Here is a 19,223-nt window from a genome sequence, read left to right as displayed (position 1 = left end):
TACATAGTGAATTCCAGATCAGGCTGGGCTAGAGTGAGACCCTACCTTGAAAAACAAAAAACAAAAAGAGAGAGAGAGAGTAGTCAATGTTTATTTGTAATTGTTTTATGCACTGTGATTTTTTTTCTAATTTCTTGGTGACCCCATCCTCAATGCAAATGTGTTCCCCATAAACTCATGTGTTCTGAATTCTTTGTTCCCAGCTCATGGCATTTGAAAGGTGGAGCCTTGCTAGAGGAGGTGTGTTGCTGGGAGTGAGCCTTGAGGTCTATTAGCCGTAGCTTTTCAGGGTTAGTTTGGCTCACTCTCCTACATTGGGACAGAAGACAGAATGCTGACTCTTTTGAAAGTAGGGAGCCTGAATGCTGAAGAAGTTTCCTTGCCCTTCAAAGTCGGCTCTATTCCCCCATGGATTAACTTGGTAGCCCACCAAGTAACTACAGGAGCATAATGCAGGAAAGAATGGATCCTTAGATTTACAATGTGGGTTGTTTTTTGGAAATGGCCACTGGGTGGTGTGAAGCAGGATTGTTGTAGTCCCTGCGTGGAGACCTGATGGAGCCATGAGGATGAACCATGAGTTGCAATAGAGACCCTAGGACTTTTGGAAGACATGGAGACTATGGGATAGCTGCCAAGGAGAGCTGCCAGCTAGAGATGGAGTTTGTCCCGGGATGGGGATAGCCCAGCTGGCAGTGTAGATTTGGAATCCCAGAGACATTTTCACTGGTTCTAGAGGTTGGACTTGGAGCTACAGGATTTGATGCCTGTCCTATTAGCTTTAGATCTTGTATTGATTCAGCCCTTTTCTTGCAACACCATCTTTTGCAGAGTGAATGTTCATTCTGTGCCAGTATGTGTTTTTGGTGTTACAGTTCACAGTTAAGAGAACTTGGACTATGGGGACGTTTGAACAGTGTGAAGATTGATTAAAAACTATGGAGACTTTTAAAAGTTGGACTGAATGTATTTCATTTTTTACCATGAATGGTCATCACTTTATGGGAAGTAGGGGCAGAATGTGGTGGTTTGAATTGGGTGTCCCCTATAAATTCACACGTTTTGAGAGCTTGTTTGGAGGTGTTAGCAAGGGAGCACAGCTACTCGTATACCCTTGACTGAAGATGGGTCCTCCTCTATTCAGGGAAGGTCATCCTCTCCGACTGAGCTCATAGCTTTGGGAGAGACAAACATGGAGCAGTGAGGTCAGGAGGGGGCACCCGCCTAGCCAGCCAGATCAGCCAAATCAACCCTGGCCATCAATGGGGTGGCAGATGTCACAGCCAGATTGTCCTCACATCTGTAAAAATCACATGCTTTGAATGCTCGGTTCCCAAATGATGGCAATTTGGGAGCCTTGCTGGAGGAGGTGTGTTGCTGGGGAGGGGGGGGTGGACCTTGAGTCTAACAGCTCTAGCTGGCCAGTGTTGGCTCAGCTCCGTCTCCCGCTGCTGTTGCCTACCTGGCATCTACAAGAAGGTGATGTCCAGCCTCTGCTCATGCCATGCCTCTCCCTGCCGCCATGGAGCTTCCCTTCTGAGACTATAAGCCTACATAAGTCCTTTCCTCCCCTAAGCTGCTTTTGGCCAGGTGTGTTAATGCAAAAACAAGAAGGTAACTTCAATAGCAACTTTAGTATCCTTTTTTGTTTGTTTGTTTCGGTTTTGGTTTTTAGTGGTGCACTGGGGAATCAAAGCCAAGGCTTTCTGTTGTAAATCAAAGGTTTTTCCCAGAAAGCTTCTTCCACATTTGGCCTCAAGGGGACTTCATGTAACTGATTGGAAAGTCTGTCCAGAGTGGGCTCCCTAGGTAGCTGTGGTGGTGTCAAGCTTCAGATTTTCTGGTTGGCAGGAAGGGAAGTGTCTAGTCATCCCTTGGGTCATCCTGGCACTATTCCTGAGCCATAGGCCTCTCTAGTTTCAACCCCTTAAGTTTAGAGAATGTGGTACCCACACACGCATGCATGCAAGCGCACACACGCACACGAAGCCCTTCAGCATCTTTGTCTCAGCTCTATCAGAAAGTCCTGCTCGCTGCAGACTAAACTGCCTCACCACCGTTTCCATACATTGGGCTTAATAGACCATGGGGCAGTTCCCTCCCTCAAGCCCACCACCAAATTTCAACCATTACTGGCTTTCTTGTGTTTCCTACCTTTCTTTTCAACTGCCCCTTTTTCCTACTTAAATCAATTTCGTTTACATGGAAATCCCATCACCTCGGAAGTTGAAATCCTGTATAAGTTATAATAAGGAATAACAGGAGATGAAAGAAAATGAGATGATATTAAATTCTCCTTTAGGAGCCGTTGCCTAGCAAAGGCTCAGAGGGAGCAAGGCGGGCGCTCTGGCATTAGAGCCGGAGATTAGCAAAGGTTACAGAGGTGTACGGATAAATGCCACAAAAATGATCCTTCTTCCTCCGCCTAATTCACAGGAACAAGAGAAATGAGTAGGGCATAACCTTTTACCTGGCAGTTCGTTCATGATTGCTTGCAACTGGAAATCATGCCACAGGAGCATATTGGCCAAGTGGCCAAGTGGTGATCGCAGAGTCAAAGGCACAGCTGAGCGCCGTAGCTTCCTGGCTGCCTGATTCCGGACGCTGTGACCTCTCTAGGTTCCAGTGTCTTCGTGTGTAACACAGTAATAACATCGTTTCTCCAAGACCGCCCCCAGCTTTAAACACCATGCCCCTGTGTGGGACATATCACTCCAGAGTGTTAGTTAAGGTGCCGGGTGTGGTGGCACATGCCTTTAATCCCAGCACTTGGAAGGTAGGAGGATCGCCATGAGTTCAATGCCACCCTAAGACTCCATCGTGAATTCCAGGTCAGCCTGGGCTAGAGTGAGACCCTACCTCCAAAAAAAGAGTGTTAATTAAACCTAAGGTTGTGGACTCATTCAGCTTGGGTTGAACTCATTCCGCCTCTGGGAACCAAACTAAGCTGTGCTTGTAACCAACCAAAATCTCTTAAGATATTCTGTTTGCTTTTTTGTTTTTGGTTTTTCGAGGTAGGGTCTCACTCTAGCCCAGGCTGACCTGGAATTCACTATGGAGTCTCAGGGTGGCCTCGAACTCACAGCAATCCTCCTACCTCTGCCTCCCGAGTGCTGGGATTAAAGGCATGCGCCACCACGCCCGGCTTCTTAAGATATTCTGATAATTGCTGCTACTGAGCCAAACACCACATTATAAGCTTGTCTTGCTGGTTGTTTGGAGTTGAAGAAAGGAACTGCGTTTATTCTTTTTATTAAAATTATTTATTTATTTATTTATTATTTATTTGAGAGAGAGAGAAAGAGGCAGAGAGAGAGAGAGGGAGAATGGGCACACCAGGGCCTCCAGCCACTGCAAAAGAATTCCAGAGGCGTGCACCCCCTTGTGCATCTGGGTAACATGGGTCCTGGGGAATCGAACCTCGAACCGGGATCCTTAGGCTTCACAGGAAAGCGCTTAACCACTAAGCCATCTCTCTAGCCTCTTGCCTTTATTCTTATTGGTTATGTTCTCCATTTCACTTCTCCCTAAGGGCTTGAACACACAGCCCCTACTCTGCACATGAGGACACATTTAACACGAGGGATATGACTCCATGCTCCAAGAACAAGCAGCCCAGGTTTTCGAGGTAAGCTCACTCTAGCCCAGGCTGACCTGGAATTCACTATGGAGTCTCAGGGTGGCCTTGAACTCACGGCAATCCTCCTACCTCTGTCTCCTGAATTCTGGGATTAAAGGCATGCGCCACCACTCCTGGCAGGTTTTTGTTTTGTTTTGTTTTGTTTTCTTGTTTGTTTGTTTTGTTTTTTTCAGAATATGCATTAAGTACTGGGTCCCATTCAATGACCAAGTATCCCTTAAGGTGGGCGTTAATCTGCACCTTCACAGGGAAGAAATCTGAATTGTAATGTGAAGTCATTGAGCATGATAACGATACACTTTCCTACTTAACTTTTTTTTTTGTGATTCCATATTATTTTGTAAACACTACCGTTTTTGAATTTTTCACTTTTTTCTCCCCTGTGTGAATAGATACCCTCCTTGTCCTAAGAAGACTTGTCTTAATGCCATCTAATGTTTTTGCAACAGTCCATTAAGTCCCCTACTGTAATTTATTTAATCCATTCCCGACTGGTGAGTTTGGCTTTGTTTGCTTTTTTGTGGTTTTGCATATTAATATTTTCTGTTATAAATGACCCTACCACGAACATCTTCATCGAAACATTATTTTGTTCTGGAAATTTCTCCCAAGTGTGGAATTACTGTATGGAAGAAAATTCTTTATAAATAGAGACTACAAAACCTGCCTGCCCGGGGTGGGCGGGGGTGGGGGGGGGGAGTTTAAGAAAGAAGGCTTTGGGCAAAGAAAACAAAACCGGTTTTCTCCCGAAGAAATTAGTTTTTCTACTTATGCAGTAAACACTGGAGTGTGCTGGTGAGTGACAGGCGTCGTGCCAGCGCCTGGGGACAAGAGTAAGCGAAGCCGCTGCTTGCCACCAAGGAGGGCACTGTGCAGTGAAGTGGGCAGATCGCGGGCAGTGGCAGGAAGAAGCGGGGTGCGCACCTGGCCCAGGCAACGCTTGATGCGTCTGGCAGAATGAGTAAGAGTGCGACATGAGATTTCCGTTTGTTACACTGTCACCCTCTGGCCTTTTATTGGTGTAAGGGGGGTGGGTGGGCATCCCACCGTTGGCACAGAGGGCGTGGTAGCATTGTAATCCCTCTCCAGGGAGGAGGTGAGAGGGATTCTTCCCCACCGCAGGAGCAGGATCGAAGGGATCAGGACTTGGGGTGTGTGTGGGGGGGGGACCCCAGCCTGGCAGAGACGGGAAGACTTGGGCGAGGGGCCACCGTCCCAGGGGACCAGACCCGACGACGGCTGGCCTGGGATAGGGGGAGGTCGCTGCGCTCCATCCGGCTGGGTTTGGAAAGTGAGGGAGCCCGGGCAGCCCGCAAATGAGCTCGGAGGAGCCCAGGGACCCACCCGAAGGCGCGGCCCGGCTGGCTGGCGGGCGGGGAGCGGGCGAGGGGCGGAGCTCGGGCCCCCCGCGGCGGCAGCCTGGGCACCCGGGCTGGCGCGTCTCTCCCGCACCCGGACCCGCGCGCCCTCCTGCGCTCAGCATCCAGCCCATCCTGGGGACACCCAGAGCCAAGGGGTCTGCGGGGTAGACCCCGGTGCGACCGGAGACCCTGCCCCGACGCCAGGTAGGAGCCAGGGACGCGAGGAGGAGGGCGGAGTGGGCGGAGTGCGTCTGCCCCGAGCGGAGGGTCTCCGGTGCGAACCGCGGGAGACGCGCGCACTGGGAGCAGAGCCGGCCCGGGGACCAGGACCAAGGGCTCCCCCAGAGAGCAGAGCCGGACAGGTGACTGCACCAAGGGCTCCCCGAGAGCAGAGCCGGCCAGGTGACTGCACCAAGGGCTCCCCGAGAGCAGAGCCGGACAGGTGACTGCACCAAGGAGGCTGTCTTTCAAGGGCTGTGAGCAGTCCAAGCGGATGAATGACTTTGCACAGAAACATGGCTTTGGTTTTGTCTAGTCTCCCCATCTTCTCTCTGCCAGTGACACCATCAGAAAGAACCCCCCCCCCCAATATGTTAAAGAGTAAATCGGTGGCTTTCTGGAGGGCGTTTACAGCAGGCAGGACCACAGTGTCTCACCTGTCCCTTGCTGTCTTGAGTCCCTCTGGAAGGATTCCTGGTCCAAGGCCACCAACTGCTTTGCAGTCCTTGCCTCAAATTAGGATGGCAAATTCCAGGTTACTAGCTAAGTCTCCATATTCCTTGGGGAGAAAAAAAAAAAAATAGATTGACGGAGTCTTTTATTCTAACTATTTAGACGGTGTCATTTTCAATTGGTGATATATGCACATGGTTATAAAATATCAAGTAACACTTATAATATTTTATGAAATCAAGAAAAAGAGAAGTCCTTTTCACCCGCAAGCTTCCTCCCTCTGCTCACTGTGCTCCTGTCTTGACTTTTTAGCTGTCCCCCCCCCCCAAAGCAATCACCTGAAGAATATGATGTCGCCTCCACTGCCCACTTCCCAAAGTCTCTAGTGTTCCTCCTCTCAGAGGTGGGGATTGGGAACCCACTCTGGAAAAGACTGTCATCTGATGGCTTTCTCTTTCCCAGTGACAGGGAGGAAGGCAGATTGTGAAAGTTCTGTGACACCCCCCCCCCCCATTATTTCCCTAACCGGGCTTTCAGAGCAGACAGGAAGGAGTAGTGAAGGTGTTTTTCCTAAAGGCTCTGGCTCCTGTGCTGGGCAGAGCCACCCCCCAGTCACCCTCCTTCCCTTACCTGCCCCCTCCACCTCAGGCCCCAGAAGAGCAGGCCTGGGGTTGTCCCTCTGGGGGACCCTAAAGAGTGGCATGGTTTTTATTTTATTTTGTTTTGGTTCGAGGTAGGGTCTCGCTCTAGCCCAGGCTGACCTGGAATTCACTGTGTAGTCTCAGGGTAGCCTCGAACTAATGGCGATCCTCCTACCTCTGCCTCTCCAGTACTGGGGTTTAAGGCGTGCGCCACCACGCCCAGCAGGAGATGCATGTTTAAAGTGGCCCTGTGAAGGGGCTGGGAACAAGGCTTTATGGTAGACTGGAGGCGGGGGAGATGCAAAACAGGGAATTACGGGCTCTGAGAGGAACAGTCCAAGATCCTTGAGTGAAGATTCCTGGAGCCATTCTGTCACTTAGGAACAGGTCCTAGAAAGACCACACATGCGGCTTACTTCATGCCAACTGTCTGCATGAACCACACTTTTCCAAAATTTTTTTTTCCTATGGTAGTCCAAATCATATGGAGAAATGAAAAAAAAAATCAACAAATCAACTCATTTTTCTTGAGGTAGGGTCTCACTCTAGGCCAGGTTGACCTGGAGTTCACTATGTACTCAGATGATCCTCCAACCTCTGCCTCCCTCAACTCCTTGTCATCTAAAGACTGAAGCAGTGATTGAGCTTGTAGTTACATCTGGCTTTGCGTGACTGCTGGAGAATTGAAACCCGGGTTGTTAGGCTTTACAGGCAAGCACCTTATCCCCATGTGATGTCTCTCCAACCCAACAGGTCCTTTAAATGCTGTGTAAACTGTTGAAAATCATCTAAAAGCTATTCCAGGCAATTTTCCTTTGTGCTTCATTTTTTTTTATGTGTGTGTGAGAGAGAGAGAGAGAAAACTCAAATTGGTACGCCAGAGCCTCCAGCCACTGCAATCAAACTCCAGACACCTGCACCCCCCTCTGCGCGTGTGTGATCTTGCACACTTGCATCACCTCGTGTGTCTGGCTTATGTGGGACCTGAGAAGCTGAATGTGGGCCCTTAGGTTTTGCAGGCAAGTGCCTTAACTGCTAAGCCATCCCTGCAGACTTTTTTTTTTTTTGGTTTTTTGAGGTAGGGTCTCACTCTGGTCCAGGCTGACCTGGAATTAACTCTGTCATCTCAGGGTGGCCTTGAACTCATGGCAATCCTCCTACCTCTGCCTCCCGAGTGCTGGGATTAAAGGCGTGCGCCACCATGCTCGGCTCCTGCAGGCTTTTTTAAATGAGGAATCTTTTTGTTTGAAATTTAATTTTACTGATTTATTTAGTAGAGACACAGAGAGGGGTGAAGGAGAGAAACAGAGTGAGAATGGGCGCTGCAGGGCCTCCAGCCACTGCAAATGAGCTCCAGACACATGTGCCACCACGTGCATCTGGCTAACGTGGGACCTGGAGAATCCAACCTGGGTCCTTAGGCTTCGCAGGTATGTGCCTTAACTGCTAAGCCATCTCACCAGCCTGAGATCTTTTTTTTGTTTTTTGTTTTGTTTTGTTTTGTTTTGTTTTTTGAGGTAGGGTCTCACTCTGGCTCAGGCTGACCTGGAATTCACTCTGTAGTCTCAGGGTGGCCTCGAACTCATGGCAGTCCTCCTACCTCTGCCTCCCGAGTGCTGGGATTAAAGGCGTGCACCACCACGCCCGGCTTTTTTTTTTTTTTAATGTGACATCTCCTTGAGGTGGATCCTACAAACCAAAAAGTTCAGTCTGATTAGAAGCTGTCCCTTCTAGAAAGATCCTGTGGGCAGGGCATGGGGAGGAGAGGGTTGGAAACTGTAATGATTCTTGTGATGGGAAAGGGGATGATGAACAGGAATAGGCTGGATACAAGTTTGAGCCTGGAAAGGACTATGTGCTTAAGTCTTAAACAGGGCAATGGATTAAAAAGAGAGAGAGCTGAAAATTATCAGTGTTCATTCAAAATGTGTATAAAGTGCCTAGCTACATGCCATAAGGGGAAATAATGTTGAATAAAACCGTGAGGACCCACTCTCTCTTGGTGCTTAAAGATGCTTTGAGGAGGCAGCTGTGAGCAAAATAAGGGTTGACTATGTGATTACAAACTAAAATAAGCTCTCCACCGGAAAGGCACAGCTCTCTGAGGATGTGCAGAAACTGGCTGAGAGACCAGGGAAGGCTTTCCCAAGAAGACTTTCCTCAAGCTGAGGTTGAGGGGTAGATAAGGAGGTTGAAAATGTATTTTTTCATCTATTTATTTATTTATTTTTATTTATTTATTTGAGAGCGACACAGAGAGAAAGACAGATAGAGGGAGAGAGAGAGAATGGGCGCACCAGGGCTTCCAGCCTCTGCAGACGAACTCCAGACGCGTGCGCCCCCTTGTGCATCTGGCTAACGTGGGACCTGGGGAACCGAGCCTCGAACCAGGGTCCTTAGGCTTCACAGGCAAGCGCTTAACCGCTAAGCCATCTCTCCAGCCTGAGAAAGAATGTTTTATTATTACAGGCTGGATGGGTTATCCTGAATTGGTCATGATTTTCCATGTAAGTGTTTAGATCACATAATTCTTTTTTTTTAATTTTTTTGTTCATTTTTATTTATTTATTTGAGAGTGACAAAGAGAGAGAGAATTGGCATGCCAGGGCTTCCAGTCACTGCAAATGAACTCCAGATGCGTGCGCCCCCTTGTGCATCTGGCTAACGTGGGTCCTGAGGAATTGAGCCTCAAACCGGGGTCCTTAGGCTTCACAGGCAAGCGCTTAACCGCTAAGCCATCTCTCCAGCCCATAGATCACATAATTCTTATCGTTACATTTTATTGTGTACTATAAAATATGTATTTTAGTCCAAATATGAACTGGTCATATTCCCATTGAGAAAGTAAATATGGAGTAACTCTGATACCAAATTTGGCTCGTGCATTAACTGTTCACTGTTATCATTGAATAAATTCCTTGGTGAAAACAGAGGTGGCAGATGCACTATAAATCTCTCCCGTCCACCCTTCTCCTCTGCTTTAATTAGGAAGAGGTAACATGTCCTGCTCCCCACCCCCAACCTTGCTGGGAACCAATTTCTGGCCTTGCACAGGCAAAGTACACACTACTATTAAGCAACATCCCCACCCCATGTATTTTTCGGAGCAGGGAGTGGAATGCCAATTTTTCAGTGACCCTCACATACTGTTCCACTAGCAAAGACCGTGTGTGTGTGTGTGTGTGTGTGTGTGTGTGTGAGTTCACTTGTCTTAATGCCATAAGTGAATTTAAGTCTCACAATGTCATGCATATGGGCTCTTCTAACCAAGCAATTTGCTTCATGTTCAAACACATATTTTCATTCACTCAACAACATTTTCAATAAGTTTTCTGTACGCCCAGAACTGTGTTAAATACTATACATAGAATGCATCAGAAAGACACCATCCCAGGAGTTTGTCCCCTTTTCTAGGAGGGGAAGTCACACTGACTAATGTAAGTGTAGCAATTTTTTTTAAAATTTATTTTTATTTATTTGGCAGGGAAAGAGGGAGAGAGAGAGAGAGAGAGAGAGAGAGAATGGGCGTGCCAGGGCCTCCAGCCACTGTAAACGAACTCCAGATGCGTGCGCCCCCTTGTGCATCTGGCTAACGTGGGTCCTGGGGAATCAAGCCTGGATCCTTAGGCTTTGCAGACAAACGCCTTAACCACTAAGCCATCCTCCAGCCCTAGAGTAGCAATTTTTTTTTTTTTTTGAGGTAGGGTCTCCCTCTAGTCAAAGCTGACCTGGAATTCACTATGTAGTATCAGGGAGGCCTTGAACTCACGGTGATCCACCTACCTCTGCCTCCTGAGTGCTAGGATTAAAGGCGTGCACCACCACGCCCAGCTCAGAGTAGCAAATATTTTTGCTTATTGTAATGGAAGGCATCACTAGGGTACGCAGTGGAGGACAGTGTCCAGTTCTACCAACCAAGGCAAAAAGTCAGGAAAAGGTTCATGAAGAAGGTTAAACTTGCCAGGCGTGGTGGTGCACGCCTTTAATCCCAGCACTCGGGAAGCAGAGGTAGGAGGATCACTGTGAGTTCGAGGCCACCCTGAGACTACATAGTGAATTGCAAGTCAGTCTGGACTAGAGTAAGACAAATAAAAGAATGTTAAACTTGAGTTGAATCTTCAAAGATGAGCTACCCTGCCAGATACAAAGGCCAGAAGGTTTTAGAGGAGCAAGATTTGTGTGCAAAAACACATGATAATAGGCTGGAGAGTTGGCTCAGCAGTTAAGTGCTTACCTGCAAAGCCTAAGGACCCAGGTTTGACTCCGTAGTACACACGTAAAGCCAGATGCATGAAGTGGTGCATGTGAATGGAATTTGTTTGCAGTGGTTAGAGGCCCTGGCATGCCCATTCTCATTCTCTGTCTCTCTCTCTCTCTCTCACACACAAATAAATACACATTAAAAAAAATAATAACAAGTAACAATAACAAAAACCCAACTCCCACAAGAGCATGGCAAGTTCAAAAGACCTGTAAGTGTTTCAATGAGCAGAGGCTTGAGGAATGAGGAGGGGCTCACCTGGAGAGGAAGCTAGGTCATGAAGCCTCAGGAAGGGCTAATGAAGATGGTGTCACCTTAGGATCGCTGCAAGGTTGAAAGAAGACGCGCAGTCCGATGATGCAGGACGTGCACCTGAGCGTGCTTTATTCTCATTATTGCTCTTAGGGTGAAAGGAAGCGTTGGAGGGTTTTTCAAAGAAGGGTGGCTTAGCAAGTTCTGTGTTTAGAGTGCAGCCCTCTGGCTTAAAGCGGACGCTGAGCTTAAGAGAGCATGTCTGACAGTAAGGACAGCAACCATTTATGGGGGCTAAAGCCATCCTGATTATCATGGCCATATGCTGAACTGTGGTGGCCGTGGTAGTGGCGATGGAGAAAAGGAAGTAAATTCTTTTCAAACGTAGACTGGGCCATGGAACTTGGTGACTTGTTGTAAATGAGGTGAGGGGGAGCAAGTGCAGAGGGGTCCCTGGGACTCTGATCTGCCCTCCTTGGCCTCTGCCATCCAAGTGATGTTGGCATAAGCGTAGGGACTATGAATCTGGAATCTGGGAAGTGCTTATATCCAGAAAGCCTCTCGACCTTTCTAGATAAAGAAGACCTGACTGACAACTTCGGTGTCAGGAAGGTCTATTGACCCATAATAAATCTCTCTTTGTCTTTCTCTCTCTTCATCACTTCAAGTGAGTGGACATGGGACCTCCTCTGTCGGTCACTGCCATAAACCACATATGACACCCTGACATGCCTGGTACAGCTCTTGCATTACACGCTACCTGACTGTTTTCTGCTTTGTTCTCAAGAAACCTCTGCAATCCAATAAGGACTGATGGAAGTACTCACATGAACTTGCTAAAATCAGTAGGAAGCCATATGCCATGGCTCCTACCTATAACTCTTAGCACTCAGGAAACCTGCTTCTAGTTCAAGGCCATCCTGGGCTACAAAGGGAGCTCATGTCCAGGCTGAGCTATGGTGTAAGAGTATCTCTCAAAAAAAAAAAAAAAAATTGGGGCTAGAGAAATGGCTTAGCAGTCAAGGCACTTTCTTGCAAAGCCAAAGGACCCAGGTCTAATTCCCCAAGACCCACATAAAGCCAGATGCACATGGTGGCATGGGCATCTGGAGTTTGTTTGCAGAGGCTGGAGGCTCTGGCACACTCATCCTCTTTCTATCTCCCTCTGTCTCTTTCTCAAATAAATAAATAAATAAATAAAATTTTTTAAAAAAAATTCAGGGCTGAAGGCTGGAGAGATGGTTTAGCGGTTAAGCGCTTGCCTGTGAAGCCTAAGGACCCCTGTTCGAGGCTCAATTCCCCAGGACCCGCGTTAGCCAGATGCACAAGGGGTGCACGCATCTGGAGTTCATCTGCAGTGGCTGGAGGCCCTGGTGCACCCATTCTCTCTCTGTCTCTTTTTCTGCCCCTTTCTCTCTCTCTCTCTCTCTGTCTGTTGCTCTCAAATAAATAAATAAAAATAAACAAAATTAAAAAAAAAATTCAGGGCTGAGCTGGGCATGGTGGCGCATGCCTTTGATCCCAAGCACTCAGGAGGCAGAGGTAGGAGAATCTCAGTGACTTTGAGGCCACCCTGAGACTACACAGTGAATTCCAGGTCAACCTGAGCTACAGTGAGACCCTACCTTGAAAAAAAAAAAAAAATTCAGGTCATTTTGAGCATTTTCTGGCAAAGTATCTAGGTTCAATTCTCTAGGAATACATAAACCACATATATAAGGTGGCACAAGTGTCTGGAGTTTGCAGCAGCTGGAGGCTCTGGTGCACCCATTCTCTCCCTCTCCCCCTGCTTCAAATAAATAAAAATAAAAATAAATAAGTGATACAAAGGAGTGCTCACTGAAACATCTCTATCACCCCTTCCAAGGCTCAGGATCCATTGCGGAAGAGGTGGCAGAAAGAATGTAAGAGCCAAAGGAAAGATAGGACTCCTTACAATGCACTCTTCCAGAAACAAAATGGCCTGGATATCCATGACCTCGCAGTGCCTGACACTACCTACACAAGACCATCATAATAGGAGGAAAAGATCATGACATCAAAATAAAAAAGAGACTGATTGAGAGGGGGAGGGGATATGATGGAGAGTGGAGTTTCAAAGAGGAAAGTGGGGGAAGGGAGGGAATTACCATGGCATATTGGAATTATGAAAGTTGTCAAAAAAAAAAAAAAATAGACAGGCATGGTGGCACACGCCTTTAATCCCAGCACTTGGGAAGCAGAAGCAGGATTGCCGTGAGTTCGAGGCCACCCTGAGACTCCATAGTGAATTCCAGGTCAGCCTGGGCTAGAGTGAGAACCTACCTCAGAAAACCAAAAATAAATAAATAAATAAATAAATAAAAATAAATCAGTGAGAGCTAGCTGACTAAACATGTTGCTCAAACAACTATACTGTTGCTTGAAGCCAAAAAATAAGCAGACATTATAATAAGGCAGGGTCAAATGAGTGAAGTGACCAAATGTAAATGAGGAAAAATAAGACCAGTCTCTGCCATCGACAGTGTAATTTGGATAAAGTAGACTTTCCAGGCTGGGCTTGCTTGGCATGCTTGAGGCCCCAAGCTCTTTATTGGGCACAGTGGCTCACACCAGCACTCAAGAGGTTAAAGGCAGGAGAACTATAAGTTCAAGGCCAGCCTGAGCTACCTCTCTGAGACCCTGCTTCCAAAACCCAAGTAACGGGCTGGAGAGATGGCTTAGCAGTTAAGAGGCTCACCTGCAAAGTCAAAGGACCCAAATTCGATTCCCCAGGACCCACGTTAGCCAGATGCACAAGGGGGCACATGTGCCTGGAGTTTGTTTGCAGTGGCTGGAGGCCCTGGCGTGCCCATTCTCTCTCTGTCTCTCTGTCTCTTTCTCTCTCTCTCAAATAAATAAATACAAATAAGAAAATATTTTTTTAAATGCCAAGTCCTAATGAATCAATAAATAAGTCTCCATGTCTGTGACCTTGGTTAAGACAGTTGCTTCTCTGAACCCCCAGTTTCCTTTGATATCTGTGAAGCCAGGACCATGTCTCCTTCAAAGGCTGGATGTGGATTTGAATGGCCTATATATGGGGAAGGCCACAAGGCTCAGTGTATGGTTAAGCGGAATGGTATGGCCCATACCTTTTGGCTCACCTAGTTCCTGAGGACTTTCCTTACACAGATACAGTAGGAAAAGTGAAGATTTCTGAGATGACCTAAATTAGTTTGCTTTTACATGTTTCTCATCTATAGTTTTATTTTTCTCCTGGGAGCCGGGTGGAAAGCTGTTTTCCTCTGTTTATCAGGGATGATGAAGACAAACGTTATCTGATGCCTGCACAGAAGAAACTAATTTTAGCTGCTCGTCTGTCAACAAGTCTTTCATACAGCAAGCAAAATCACTACCAAAGAGGAACATGGAGTTGTTTGAATTCTTTCCTCTGTTTTCTACCGGCCGTGTCTCTAGCAAGCACGTTTCCAGATTCTGTGGTGTTCCTCACACGAAGGGTGCAGGTCAGAGACTGAGTTGGTTCCCCTCAATCACTGGGAGCTAGTCCTCAGAAAGAAAAAAAGTTTTGTGGGCTGGAGAGATGGCTTAGCGGTTAAGCGCTTGCCTGTGAAGCCTAAGGACCCCAGTTCGAGGCTCGGTTCCCCAGGTCCCACGTTAGGCAGATGCACAAGGGGGCGCACGCGTCTGGAGTTCCTTTGCAGAGGCTGGAAGCCCTGGTGCGCCCATTCTCTCTCTCTCTTTCCCTTTATCTGTCTTTCTCTCTGTGTCTGTCTCTCTCAAATAAAAAAAAAAAAAATTAAAAAAAAAAAAGTTTTGTTTTCCTTATCTTCCTATAAGTTGATGGTTGAAAGAATTGCCATATTGATCAAATTATCTTTCTTTTCTAAAGAAATAGTTTACTTATTTATTTATGAGAGAGAAAGGAAACAAGAGAGAGAATGAGCACACCAGAGCCACTGCAAACGAGCTGCAGATATCTGTTCTACCTTGTGCATCTGGCTCACGTGGGTACTGGGTGATCGAACCTGGGTCCTTAGGCTTTGCAGGCAAAGCCTTAGCTGCTAAGCCAGCTCTCGAGCCCTTTGATCACATTGTCTTTCTGTCCTATAACAACATACACCTTCAGCTCAGCTGCAGACATGCAGACGTGGAGTTGGTGCCGCGTACACAGAGGCAGGAATGTCTTTTGGGAGAGGGTGGGTGGAAAGAGGAGGCACAGCATGGGTGGGGCCAGGGGAGCCTCAAATCACAGTTCTGGACTTCAGTCCAGATCCTTGGTCCACAAGATCATGAGTTTTTTTTTTTGGGGGGGGTGTCAAGATCTGAGTCTACTTTTGCCACTGTTCAAAGAAGCCCTTTTGTACTATTTGCTGATTGAGATATGGGAGAAGAAGGTGACAAGAAGGTAAAGTAGTGACATGTTTCTATGCTCTTAAAAAGTAAAAATGTGGGGCTGGAGAGATGGCTTAGCGGTTAAGCGCTTGCCTGTGAAGCCTAAGGACCCCGGTTCGAGGCTCGGTTCCCCAGGTCCCACGTTAGCCAGATGCACAAGGGGGCGCATGCGTCTGGAGTTCGTTTGCAGAGGCTGGAAGCCCTGGCGCGCCCATTCTCTCTCTCTCCCTCTATCTGTCTTTCTCTCTGTGTCTGTCGCTCTCAAATAAATAATAAATAAAAATTTAAAAAAAAAAGTTTTTTTAAAAAAAAAGTAAAAATGTGGGGCTGGACAGATGGCTTAGTGGTTAAGGCACTTGTCTACAGAGCCAAAGGACCCAAGTTTGACTCCCCAGCAGCCACAGAAAGCCAGATGCACAGGATGACACATGCATCTGGAGTTCATTTGCAGTGGCTAGATGCCCTGGTGTGCCCATTTTCTCTCTCTCCCCCTCTCTCTCTCTCTCTAATAAGTAAATGAATTTTTTTTTAATTTAAAAATGAAAAATGTTGCAGAAATGTTGAGGCTGTAAGCAATTATTGGCCAGTTTTTGCCCTCCTCCTTTAAGAAGGCAGAATAGGGCTGGAGAGATGGCTTAGTGGTTAAGGAATTTGCCTGTGAAGCCCAAGGACCCTGGTTCGAGGCTCATTTCCCCAGGACCCACGTTAGCCAGATGCACAAGGGGGCGCGCATGTCTGGAGTTCATTTGCAGTGGCTGGAGGCCCTGGCGCGCCCATTCTTTCTCTATCTATCTATCTATCTATCTATCTATCTATCTATCTTTCTCTGTCTGTTGCTGTCAAATAAATAAAAAAGTAAAAAACTTATTTAAAAAAAGAAGGCAGTATAGCACAATGGGTAAAAAGCCCAGACTTTGGAATTCAACTGCCTGGGCTTGGATCCCAGCTCAACAGTTCAGTTGCTGTTTTTTAACCTGCATCCATTTTTCTTCTCTATAAGCCAAGTTTGTTCATATTACCCAGGACAGTGGTGGTTAAAAGACTTATATGAGCTTCGGCATATTGCTCAGGCTCAGCAAAGCATAAAAAGCATATCTTACTCAATTTTAAAACCTTGGACCCACCAAAAGAAAGAAAGAAAGAAAGAAAGAAAGAAAGAAAGAAAGAAAGGAAGGAAGGAAGGAAGGAAGGAAGGAAGGAAGGAAGGAAGGAAGGAAGGAAGGAAGGAAAGAGGAAAGAAATTTTTAGCCAGACATGGTGGCCCACGCCTTTAATCCCAGCACTCAGGAGGCAGCGGTAGGAGGATTGCTGAGAGTTCGAGGCCACCCTGACACTATATGGTGATTCCAGGTCAGCTTGGGCTAGAGCAAGACTCTACCTCAAAATAAATAAATAAATAAATAAATAAATAAATAAATAAATAAAACAAACTTTGGGTCCAGCATATTTGGTACCTTGGAGGAGCTATGGAATCAACCAGTGAACTAGTGGATGAATGACTTTCAGGGATGTCCAAGCTTTTGGCATTGCAATATGACATTTACTGCAAATGTGGTAGGCCAGCTACAAAAGCCATCCTGGGATGCATGCAGCCTACAGGCCTCTGGTTGCATATGCCTGATAAACTTTTATCGTGGTCAGTGACTGAGAGCCCCATCGATTGTTAACACATTGATCATTAGAAGGCTCCATGTTACATTAGGCGTCTGCTCTCCTCACACCTGACTGCCTCTCCAACCTCACCCATGGAACACAGATAAACCACCGTCAAGACAAGTTTCTGTAACTTGCTGATGAGATAAACAGCTTCCTGTGAACCTTCACAAGCCACTTGTAACATGAGGTTTGGAAAGTTTCCACTTTTTGGAGAGGAAAGCAGTGAATATTTTATGAGAATGCACAGGTTTTTTTTTACAAATATGAATATAGCAGAGAATTATGAAGGAAATGTTGATGGATTTTATTACATAAACATTTAAAACACTTACATATAAGTTATCACTGAATTAAAATGAAAGTAAACTCAAAAAATTGCCTCAAACCATGCCAAGAGGGGAAGAGTTCAATTTATAAAGAGCTCACAGAATTTTTTTTTTGTTTATTTATTTATATGAGAGAGATCAAGAGTGAAAAAGGCAGAGAAAAAGAGAGTGAGAGAGATTGAATGTGCACGCCAGGGCTTCCAGCCACTGCAAACGAACTCCAGATGCGTGCGCCCCCTTGTGCATCTGGCTAATGTGGGTCCTGGGGAATTGAGCCTCAAACCGTGGTCCTTAGGCTTCACAGGCAAGCGCTTAACTGCTAAGCCATCTCTCCAGCCCAGCTCACAGAATTTGATAAAAATTTTAAGACCATGTTTTTAAAAAAAAAAAAAAAAAAAGTAAGGAAAAGACTAACAGTTTTCAAAATATAAAAAGCATTTGCTGGTGAAACACAAAAATATGTTAGCTTCATTGGAATGAAAGTAGTGATCAAGTTAAAAACAATATATCTAGGCTGGAGAGATGCTTAGCACTTAAGGCACTTGCCTGTAAAGCCAAAGGATGCAGGTTCCATTCTACAGTACCCACGTGAAGCCAGATACACAAAGTGGCACATGCATTTGGAGTTTGTTTGCAGTGCTAGATGCCCTGGTATGCCAATCCCCTCCCCCTCAAATAAATAAAATATTTTAAAATTTAGAAAAAAGAATATACCAGCTGAGTATGGTGGTGCACACCTTTAATCCCAGCACTTGGGAGGCTGAGGTAGGAGGATTGCCATGAGTTTGAGGCCACCCATAGTGAATTCCAGGTCAGCCTGAACTAGAGTGAGACCTTACCTTGAAAAACCAAAGAAGAAAAGAATATGCTAATTTTCTTACCCAGCAAATTAAGATGTTAAATATAATCGTGATGGAATAGGATACAGTGGTTAACCTCACAATGAAATACCTTATAAAACAACTGCCTTAAAGCTGATTATAATGCTGGGTGTGGTGGTGCACACCTTTAATCCCAGTACTGGAAAGGCGGAGGTTGGAGGATTGCTATAAATTTAAGGCCAGACCAGGCTACAGAGTAAATTCCAGGTCTGGCCTGGGCTACTGTGACTGCTTCAAAACACATGTGCGCACACACACACATAGAAAAGAAAAAACTTAGTCATAGCCTTTGACCAAAGAATTATATTGCTAAATTCTATCACAGAGAAATCATCTTAGCCAGGCGTGGTGGCGCACGCCTGTAATCCCAGCACTCGGGAGGCAGAGGTAGGAGGATTGCCGTGAGTTCGAGGACACCCTGAGACTACCTAGTGAATTCCAGGTCAGCCTGAGCTAGAGCGAGACCCTACCTCCAAAAACCAAAAAAATAACTAAATAAATAAATGAATAAGAGAGACAGAAATCATCATAGAGATACTTATAACCAAAGAAGCTCTTCACGGTATGTGTTCCTGAAGGTTAAGCACTAGAGATAACCCATGTGCCCAGTACTAAGGGAATGACTGAATCTATTATGGTGGGTGCAATACATCCTACACCAGTTTGGAGTCATCTCTAGCATGGATTAACCTATAGCCACGGGAATCTCTGCACATCCCACTTTTCCTCACGTACTGGCCACGCCAAGAGCATCTCTGCAGGGCTACCACGTAAGTTACATGAATCGCCCTCACTCTAATTTCAAATCTTCAAAGTCCTATAAACTTAAGTATTTTCTATGACTTAGCCCCAAAACATGACTGACTCAACAAAAATCTACTTATTCTACTTGCCTTGGCTAGACTCAGCAGCAGCTGTAATCCATATTAATTTGTTTCCAAAGTTTTTCTTTCCTGGAAGAATCTCCAAGGCTCTCTTTACAAATTAATAACCCTCTTGCCTGGGCTACAGTGACTGCTTCAAAACACACACACACACACACACACACACACACACACACACACACAACCTAGCCATAGCATTCGACCAAGGCGAGAAATCATCCTCTATGGTTAATTCTGAAGTCACAGCTAAGTGAAGAGTAGATGCATGCATGTTG

At 46.2% G+C, this 19,223-nt stretch overlaps 1 protein-coding gene across 1 annotated transcript in view; it reads left to right on the top strand.

Annotated features, from left to right (window-relative positions):
- The first annotated feature begins 5,074 nt into the window (after positions 1 to 5,074).
- The window catches only part of Casr (calcium sensing receptor), an 86,043-nt gene continuing 71,894 nt past the window's right edge, over positions 5,075 to 19,223 (top strand). The window contains exon 1 of the mRNA XM_045148414.1: positions 5,075 to 5,205. The gene's annotated coding sequence lies outside the window, so the exon portion shown is untranslated. The remainder of the gene's footprint in view (positions 5,206 to 19,223) is intronic.

The sequence above is a fragment of the Jaculus jaculus genome, chromosome 4 (assembly GCF_020740685.1).
Source record: "Jaculus jaculus isolate mJacJac1 chromosome 4, mJacJac1.mat.Y.cur, whole genome shotgun sequence".
NCBI lineage: Eukaryota > Metazoa > Chordata > Mammalia > Rodentia > Dipodidae > Jaculus > Jaculus jaculus.
Note: the sequence above shows the minus strand (reverse complement) of the source record. Positions and strands in the feature narration are given on the sequence as shown.